Source organism: Daphnia pulicaria, chromosome 1 (genome assembly GCF_021234035.1).
Source record: "Daphnia pulicaria isolate SC F1-1A chromosome 1, SC_F0-13Bv2, whole genome shotgun sequence".
Taxonomy (NCBI): Eukaryota; Metazoa; Arthropoda; class Branchiopoda; order Diplostraca; family Daphniidae; genus Daphnia; species Daphnia pulicaria.
This window is the reverse complement of record NC_060913.1, coordinates 16,630,342-16,641,153: the sequence shown is the minus strand read 5'-3', so window position 1 is coordinate 16,641,153 and position 10,812 is coordinate 16,630,342.

The following is a 10,812-nucleotide window of genomic DNA, read 5'->3' as shown; positions in this document are numbered from 1 at the left end:
GAGAACCTTATGGTGAAAGGCGTTTTTTCTCGGCGTTCCCAAAAATCAAATTTTCGTCGGATTGCAACGATTTTTTTTTGTCGTAGCCATTATGGGTAGCATTAAGCTGATTTTTTTCAGATTTTCTATCAAGGGAAGGGTAGGTTTAAAATGGATCCCTAAGTTTGGGAACACTCAATAGAGCTCCATGCAAATTAGGGTTCTTTGAAAGGGGATAACTACAAAACGGGTTAAGGTAGAAAGATGCGGAAAACTCTGAAATAAAGAACTTCACAAGTTGAACAAAATTCTTCGTTTTAAGATTTTTTGCGTCATATATAATCTAGTCAATTGTGAATTGAAAACGTGAACGTGAATTGAAGAATTAATTTTATTCCCCGTTCTAGTCCTTTCCCCCCCCCCTCTATTTCCACCCACCACGCCTTTTTCTCTGTTAAACAGAAAAAAACACGCGCTTATGAGGGGGCTACAACCCTGTGTGGATAACCACACAGCAATGTTAAGAAAGACTCAAAAACGTCTGTTGATTTCGTCGGTACTCGACCCTCTCTATTAAAATCAATTAAAGATGAAGATGGGACTCCAATTACAAGTTTATATAAAAACAATGGCATCATGCCCAAGAGATCTTCAATCCCACGCCATTAATGCGCCAAGAGATTTGAAGCAAGTGGCCAACACTCAGTTCCACCGTAGATTAAAATCCAGTGTGAGCAGTAATGGACTTTACAGTATATGACTAATTTACATTATAGACGACACACAATTTGTGAAACGCTTGGTTATCAACAAGGACGATCTCATGATTTTTTTTGCTTTCAAGATGAATTATTGGAGAAAATGAAATGTGTCCTAAGAAGACACGGGTTAAAACCTCAACAGCTCTCGTACGATACAACTTTTTCTGCTTGGCGACTTCTACCTTTCTTTTTTAGTATTCCGCGAGACGGAATTTTCCAACGTCCCAGCCTTTCCGTGCATTTTTTTCACACAAGAAGGAAAATTACTGAAAACCGACGAAGAGTTTTTTCTCTTGTCGTCAGTTACGTACCGGAACTGAAAGAATGCCATAATACGTACATAGCAACGGATGACGAAGCAGCGATAGTGAGCACCATTAACAAATTTCACCCAGAAATAGATTTTTTTGTTGCTTCAATCATGTAGCTAACGATATCACGAGAAAAATCGGAACAATTGTCGGCTTAAACGCCAAAGAAAAAAACCTCTACATGAATCAGTGTCGAGAATTATTCTCGCAGAAGTCAAAAACAAATTATTTGGAATCTCTAGTGGAAAGACAAATCTTATGGAATCAACAATTTGGCACCTATTACATAAAAAATAAACATCCACATATTGACCGGATTGGTGCATAGGTTTGCAACAAGTATGGTTGAGTCCAAAATTAAACAAACCAATCGGAGTCGCTAAATAGTCTAAAAAGGGCCTCAGGGATTGAAAGGAGTGCCCCATCGATGCCATGGTTAGGGCTTTTATGGCCCGGAGGTATTTGGGCGGTTTTTTTTTAATGAGTTACCTAGATGTTTTTTTTAACAAGGGTTTGAGCGGGTTGGGCCAATAGCGTAAATGGGTTCGACCAGGGTCGACCCATGGGTCACAAAAATTTACCGTCCAGGTCAAGGCCGGGGTTTTTCATTGGTCAAACATACTTTTTTAAAACTCATCAGTATTTTTATCAATAAATGGTAATATTTCCTGACGTTTACAAATTGAATTTGTATTCTTTGTTTTAAATGAACAAAAAAAACATTCATACATGAGAATTGATGTGAACACACAACACCAATGAAACGAAAATAAACTTGGAAGTGTTGGAAGTAAACATCCGAATAACTGTAGTTATCGAACAAATACAAAAAAAAATATTTCAAAATTCAGAATCTTCTTCTTCTTCTTCGTTTTCCAAAATTGACGAAGCGAAGTTTTCTTCCAAGAAATCGTAGACATTATTTAAATCTGAAGCTCTACAGCGTCTACTTAAAACGTGGTGATCATTGAATGTCTGCATGGATTTAACGGCTATCCCAGATCTTTCTGGCACTTTCTAGCTGCAGCTGCAGTGAGATTATTTTTTTGACAAATAGATGGCACCACTGCTCGGGTTGGCCCACGGACCCGGTGGTTTGACCCATCGCCCGCCCCGTACAAAAAATGCCTCGGTGGGTTGAGTTGGGTTGGGTTTTTTCTCTTTAGCACGAAAAGTGGCCCGGGTGATGAAAACCCTAGCCGCAGCCATGGTACTGAGTCGTTTTCAACTTTCGCAATACAATAATGCTGAGATCATACGTGGCCGCTACAACTACGGAAAAAATTTAATCCTTCCCAAGCTTGCACACAACGAAGAGAATGACAAACCTATTCTTCCAAAATGGTGGATTCTAACCTTCGCAGTCCTCAACCCAGGTAGCGAGGCCACCCTTATCTCGCGTTTGATAGCTAATCTGCTTCACCTCCAAGGGCCTTCCATGTCTGTTCAATTCGGTGCCTTCAGTAGCTGCTGCTGCTGATCGAATCCGAAAAGGGGTGTTTTAAGTTGAAATCGATTGACAGCTCGCACACGAAAGAAACTGCGAACGCATTGGTAGTCCCGGAAATTGATTTGTCCTTTCGAAAAATTATTTGGCCCGAAATCAAGCATCGTTGGTCCCACTTGACCGGTTTAGAGCTACCCTTAATCGATTCCGATCAGGTCGAATTATTAATCGGCATGGATTTATCGACAAACCATCAAACAACGCAAATAATTCAGCCCATGGAGGGTGAAGATGGGCCTCCGGCGCATCACACACGTTTTGGCTGGGCGGTAGCCGGAAATATACCTCAAAGCCTCTTTGTGGGACTTGGCAACTGACACCTATGGCATCCGAGTTTGTTCAATGCCGAGTATCACAACCAAGAGGGAACTTTTATCAGCCATATCCCTAATTTTCGACCCATTAGGTATCTGTCTCCCAGTTGTTACAGCCGCAAAATTGTTATTTCAACAAACGCAAGTGTTCGACGACCCTTCGTCGCGGTGCTGGGATAAACCTTTGCCCGTTGATTTACTGGCAAAGTGGAAGACTTGGGTCACTAGTCTGGAGAATACGTCCTTTCCCTATGTAAATCGTTCTTTTCGCCCCGTCGATTTTCCGTTGAAAACGTCAATCTTTCGTCTTGTCGTGGACGATTGGAACATACTGAGCTGTCAGCACTCACTCTACACTCAATCATCATTGCCACTGATCACCCGCTGACCAAGCTCATCATCAATGATCATCATCTAAAAATTCATCACGCGGGTGAGTTGAGTTGAGCACACCCTTATAGTGTCGTTCGCGAACAATTCTATCTCCCCCAAGGAAGAAGAGCGATCCGACGCACCCTGGCAAGGTGCGAGCCTTGCAAAATTCAACGTTGATTGCCAAAACCTCCCCGTATGGCAAACCTTCCTAAAGAGCGTCTCGAGGCATTTATCCGTTTTTTTACTAATTTTGGCTTAGACTGTATATATGGCCCTCCGCCGTTTCATTTCCATCCGTGGTTGTCCGAAGGTGATCTACTCCGATAATGAGACTAATCTGATGGCAGGAGAGAAGGAGCTCGCGCAAGGAATTGCGAGACCTAAATTCTGCACGAATCACGGAAGAATTCATTGACCGAGGCATCGACTGGCGCAAGTCACCATCTTCTGGATCCCACTTCGGTGTTGAGTGGGAACGACTTATCGGGTCAAGCAAGTCCGCAATGCGCGCTATTCTCCACCCTCGATCTGTCACTGACGAGGTGCTTCGTACGGTATTCGCGGAAGTTGCATTAATGTTAAACAGTCGGCCTCTCACTCATGTACACACCGACCCAGCAGAGCCTGAGCCTTTGACGCCAAACCACTTTGTACTCGGTGGCGCCCATCCCCACCGTGTACCTGACTGTGAAGAGGCGTTTGACGGTCTGACAAAAAGAAGATGGAAGCAATCTCAGTTCATTCTCAATCAATTTTGGCGTCGCTGGATGCAGGAATATGACCCGAGTCTAATCGGCAGAGAAAAATGGGATCAGTCTGCCCGTCCTCTTCGAATTGGCGACCAAGTTCTTATTATGGACGGGAATGCTACCCGGGGAACAAACAATGTTGGCCGATGTGAAACCTATGTTTATTTTGGGTCGGTTTGCATTGGTTAATCTATATATATAAATTGAAATTGGGCCATGGCTGGAAAAATAATGGGATTTCGTTTTCAAAAAGCCAAGTCAATATGAATTTTGGGCTAAGTTTAGATAGTCAGTTTTAACCAATGTAAATACCCCGATCCCAATCCAATGTCTATGTAACTCTGAGTTTTCGATTTTTATACATCGCGTTTAACCAATATGCAACCAACATTTAATTTCTAATGAAAGAGTTCCAAGATTAGTTAAGCATAGGGACAAGTTTAGAAATTCAACAGTTCAATTACAATTCTCTTAATGGTAAACCAACATTTCACTAACACTGATTTTCTCAGCTTAGCCCAAAACTAAAGTGGAGAGGTTGGTACCGCATATGGTTAAGCTTGCCAATCCAATACGAAAAAACTAGTCGTTGCCAATATTCGGCCAACAATTTATTACTAAAAATCATGCAGTAGATGAATTCCAACATTTGTTTAGCATAGGGCGCAGCTAAAAAATTCAAGCGTAACATATGAGTCTTACATCGATAAACTAACATTCCGCTAATACTGAATTTTGCAACGGAATCCCGCAATCAAATGACGACATCAGTACATTATTGCGCCAACGCTGAAATCCATCGGCGAAATTACAAGTGTAACATCGGGAAACCAACATTTAGCGAATACTGAATTTTTGGACGAAATTGATTAATCAAATGACGTGATAAGTTCAATATCACTCGAAACTCTAAAAACAAATCGAGGAAACACAAGTTTGAACATCGGTTAACCAATGTTAAGGAAATACTGAATTTTGTGCACGAAACCAGCAACAAATAACAAATTTTGTTATATTGTAATATTTTGGTCCAACACTGTATTGACCTTGTGGTTGAAAAACAGACTTTTGAATAGAAAATGAATGTCGGTGAAATCTTAATGTACCGTTGTGAGACTTGTTTATTTGCAGATAAAGCGGTCCTTGGTTCTAAGAATTGGTTTACCGATATTTCGGTAGATTTTGCAAAAATGTACATACATGCCCTTCAAATTCATCTCCAGTCGGCAATTCTTTCCTTGAAACGCCTAATTGTCTTAGCCGGCACCATTCTGCTTCAGCTAGGGATCTCAGTATGTCCTTGTCACCTTTAACCGTGTAGGAACAAATCAATACAAATAACAATCTGGTAAATGATGAAGTTAATTACTTCCTGTTGCCAAAACTCTTCCGTAGAATGTAAGAATTACTTCAGTGTCTGAGTAACCTTTTTGTTCGTAAACAGAGACAGGTACGAGACCGTAAATGTCTTGATTGGTCAACATATCCGGATTTAGAATGTGATCAATATCGATACAGTTGTAAGGAGTGTGTTCAGTATTTCTCCACAAGACAACCGCATAACTATCGCAGAACGTATCGTCCAGTTTTTTTGCCGAATTTGAACACTACCCCTCTCACTTGCCGTTTCCACTTCAATGCCATGTTTGACAGTTTGTAAACTGTTTCAAACATCGTCTGCAAACATCAGTTCATATTCACAAGCATTTCTACGCCACATCCAATCCTGAACCAATCCTGGGTGGCTGAATAGTAGACTAGTCTTGGTATGACCCTGGTTCTCAATTATTTACAGGGCCAATTTTGTGACAATTGTATGTAAACAAGCAGAAGAGTTTTAAAAACTGCTTGCAACAACTGATTGTAAAATAACTGCTAGCTCTTACTTATTTTTCGCTTTAAAAGAATGAAACACCGTTCAGAATTTTCAATAAGAAGGGCTGTTGATCGTGAACTGAGAGAGAGAGTTAATAGAAGCGAGTAATCGACCGATTAGGGCCTTTCCACCCACTCCAACATTTCCAGCCATTCCAGATATTCATGAACCACCTGTGATTCCAGTAGCCATGTAAGGCATATCATAATGTAACACCATTCTGTAAAATATTAACACTACGTTTCTTTACAGAGATACGGAAGTAACTAATTATACTTCCAGTGCTGATCCTCCGATTGCAGCATCTCTTCCAGTTATTGACGATATGCCAGGGATTTCATCGGTAACTATCAATGATACTTCTAAGAATTCTGTGGGATTGCTAGTCAACCGTGATGAAATTGTGAAAGAACTTGCACTGCTATATGGAAGAAAGAAACTTTCTCTTAGTGGCCTAGGAGAAGTAGCCAAACTTATTAAAAGTATGGAGCACGACATACCAACCTCTGCAGTAACTATTCTAAAAACAAATAATACTCCTATACGAAGCAAGAATTTCCATCACTTCTCATTGAAAAAAGTTCTTCTGGCCAAATTAAAAAAAGGAATGATCAACAAGGAATCAAGAGTCATGAAAATCCAAATCAACATCGATGGAACTCAAATTTTCAAAACTAACTCCTTGGACTTATGGCCCATTCTAGTTAGAGTAACAAATTCACTTGATGCCCTGCCATTTGTTGTCAGCCTTTTCATTGGCAAGGGAAAGCCAACAAACCTCGAAGATTATCTTAAACCATTTCTAGAAGAACTGATAGCTTTACAAACTGAAGGCCTTCAATTTGAAGACATTTGTTATTCAATCGAAGTATCTTCCTTCGTGTGTGACGCCCCTGCTAGAAGATTTCTTGAAGTTATCACTGGTCATAATGGATAATTTGGGTGTGAGCGATGCAATCAGAAAGGCGTTTACGACTTGTACTATCGTTGCACTACATTTCCCCAATTGACTGATTGTGTTTTGAGAACTGACGCCTCTTTCCGAGCAAAATTACAACGACAACATCATAAAGGTTTAAGCCCATTACTAGATTTGAAAATTGACTTGATATCTTGCATTCCTCTGGACTATATGCATCTGGTTCTTCTGGGAGTTTTTAAGCGGTTTCTCACAATTTGGACAGGGCACTGGAGCAAGAAGCATTTCAAGCATAAACTAGGAACGTGGGAAAGACAACAACTAGAGAAAAGGCTTCAAAGGATTCGTTTATCCTACCCCCAAGAATTCCTTCGTGTGATCACATCGTTTAAATACGCCAATACCTTAAAGCGGTTGAATTGCGAGCCCTTCTTCTTTATATTGGACCAGTATTTTTTAAAGGGATTTTGTCAGATGAAAAGTACAACCATTTCCTGTATCTACACTTTGCAATCAGAATTCTGTGCTCTCCACCGATGTGCAAAACGTATTCACATGTAGCAAGACAATGTTTGCAATATTTTTCATTTCAATTTGGGAAGATTTACGGAATTAATCATCTGGTGTACAATGTGCACTCCCTCACACATTTGGTAGACGATTGTGAGACTCACGGTCCACTGGATTCTTTTTCTGCCCTCCCTTTCGAAACTTTTCTATGGACGTTGAAGTCACTCATAAGATCCCCGAATAAAGCACTAGCACAGATGGTAAGAAGAATTTCAGAATTAGAAAACACCCTGAAAATCCTGCGGTCTGTGTGAGTACACTGAGAAAGCATTTGAAACCCAACACCAGAGTGGACTCGAACTATCTTTGTGAAAATGGGACGGCTGTGAAAGTTCTTGGTTTATCCAATACTCATGTGTCATTCCGATGTTTCACAAATCCAAGAAATCTTTACAAAGAGCCTATGAAATCCAAAAATATCGACATATTCTGGTCGGATGGCTTGGAAGCAAAACAAAATAACATGGCAATAAGTGAATTGAAACTTGTTGCTAAATATTGGGTTATACCTATGACTAGAGGTTGCTGCGTCTTACCACTTCTTCATCAAGCATGACCATCAGGTACTACAATAATATTATTAACTAGTTTTGGTCCAAAATAATCTGAGATTTATTTCTATTATCGCAGCTTTTTTACCACCATCTTCAAAAACAAAAGTACAGAAGGGACAGAAATTCAGTATTCGCAGAATGTTGGTTAACCGATGGAAGCCCTATATGTAATAGGTCAATTTCTGATCTTGGCCCTGTGTTAACCTACTGTTGGAACTCAACTACTACATAATTCGCATTAATACAGTGTTGGTAGAATGTCGGCTACTACTAGTATATGTCTCTTTTGAATTGACAAGCTTGACCACATGTTGTACCAGCCTCTTCATTTAGGTTACGTTTAGAATTCACAATCTTATTGGCTGTATAACGTTGCTTTGCCTGTATAGGACAGTCCATCTGTCAAAAAAGCATAAAATTTGAAACTACGTGTTAATTTCGATTTTCTTATACCAAAAAAGCTAATTATTAGGGGAATCTGCATTCAAAATCTCCCGAAAAATTAGGTGGGGAAGATATTTAAATTAATAAAAAACGAATCGATGAAAAAACTAATTTTAATTAGATTTATTGTGTAAATATTTATAGTTTTTTATGAAAAACAATAAATGAGCATTGTTCATAAACTAATTTCCTACATTATAAAGTTTGTTTTAAGTTTTAATACCTTGTGGTTTAATTAAAATATCATTTGTTTAACACACTGTATCCGTGATTGTCATTGCATTCACAAGACAGAATAAGTGTTGCCAAATTCTTTTAACCGGTTTGGTGCTCAGCTGACTTATAGGTGTGATGCAATCAAGCATACTATAAATGTTATTGTAATGATGAGACCAAGATGAGGAGTACAACGGCCGTACAGAAAACCTTCTGCCACTATTGGTCATAGAACCAACTACTGAACAAGACGGAACAGTTGTTTATCGTTTCAATCGGGAATAGTTAGACGGTAACAATAAAATGTTTATTCTCACTGCTTTTTTATATTTTTAATACAGTGTTGGGAGAATGTCGGCTAAGACTAGTATATGTCTCTTTTGAATTGACAAGCTTGACCACATGTTGTACCAGCCTCTTCCTTGATTGATTGAACTCAAATTCCGGCGGTGATACTTTCGAGATTCTCAGTACCACTTTTAAGCTGCCACGCAAAACAAGAAAAGCTTTGCTGGAATTGGACGCCGAGCTTGAGAAGAACATTGTGCTAAAACAGCAAATCCAGCTTGCTCTTTCCCTTCTCGGCGGAAAAAATTTAAAAGAGATTGTGAGAGTTACGATGAGGGGATTCATGGCCAAAGAAATACGGGTGAAATATGTGGCCCAAAAAGTGACGAAGGGCAAGCATGTCTTCAAACATCACAAGAACCTTTTTGGATTCGTAATTGGTAAGATTTCCTCCCAATTACTATATGTTGTCTGCAAAAAATATTAATTTTGTTTTTCGTTTCCTTATGTCGTTAGACTGGGCCTCGCCCGAGAGAAGCTCCCAGCTGCAACTCAAACAAGATATTGTTCACCAAATAGGGCTGCTATTCACGGGTTCCGGTGATGAAGACGTAGTCAAAAGAAAAAGAAAAAAGGCTATGGAACAAGCCGTGCTGGATAAACATTTTTAAAATAGAACAAACGACCGAGAAAACGACGCCGGTGGTGATGATGGAAGCGGCAGCAGCAGCAATGAATCCGGAAATGGACCGTCCACAACTCCTAGATTTGCCAGTACATCCAAGAATGCCTTCTCTGGTATACGCTCCTATTTCTCCTCCTGAACCGGAAGTAATTCCGGATCCTCCACCAGTGCTGCAACCGCGCCCTGATGGAGGATTACAAAATGTCAAGGAGCGAGTTTACGTCTTTATGAATCGTTACCTGAAGATATCTCCCAAGTATTCAACGACACACGATGGAGTTCTCCATCGTGTGTCGCTTACTATCTCAGGTAATAAATGTTAAAAAACCATTCCTGCCAAAAATGTATTATAAAATCTTGTTTTAAGGTTTGCCGGAGTTGGATGTGTCGATAGAATGCCATGAAATGTCTGAAGGACGAACTTTGTGTGCCTCACTCGTTTACTTCGTTTCGAATATATGACCGAAGACGAACGGTTAGTTTTTTTATTAAGTTACATTTGTATTTTGTATTAGTAATACGCATTTTGTTATTTTTATTCAGTTGTGGGCAAAAAATTTTTTTTTCCCAAAACTCAATGGACTGGGCACGAGGGGCTCTTGGTGGCTACGAATATGAAATTCGAAATCAGTTCTACTGCAAGTACTTGCAAAAAAAAGGATTGTTGTCAGTATGGGCGAATCAACATTTCGAGAATACCACCAAGGTTATTGACAGTATGTTCAGTGGATGAAACAAGCTGAAACTCGAAAAAGGAAGCGAACCTATTGGCTCACATGCGTTTGGCTCAAAAACTGTGGCAAGGAAAAATTATTGAACATTTCAATCACTACGAGAAAGAGGCTGCTCGTAAAAGAGCAGAACGAATGAATCGCCAAGTGTAGCAGCATCTGCTACACTTGGAGATGGTTCGAAAAGTTTTTTTTTAATTTCTTTTTCCAAAAAAACCTTAACTTGTCGAAGAAGATCATGTTTAATTCTCCGTAAATTAAGAGCACATCTCAATTTTTGTTTCTCATCTCCAAGTAATTTTTTTGTCCAAGCTTCCAATCCCCAAGTGTAGCAGCATATGCTTCACCAGGAGATTGTTAGTAAAGGTTTTATTTTTTTTTCCTTTCATACCCCCTTGACTTGATTAAGAACTTTTTGCAATTCACTCATCTTTAGTTTGCGGACATGATCCGTGACATGGCGAATAAAACGTCAATATTCTAAGTGAGTACTAAGTTCTTATCTCTTTAAGTGTCCTCACACTCTTACATTA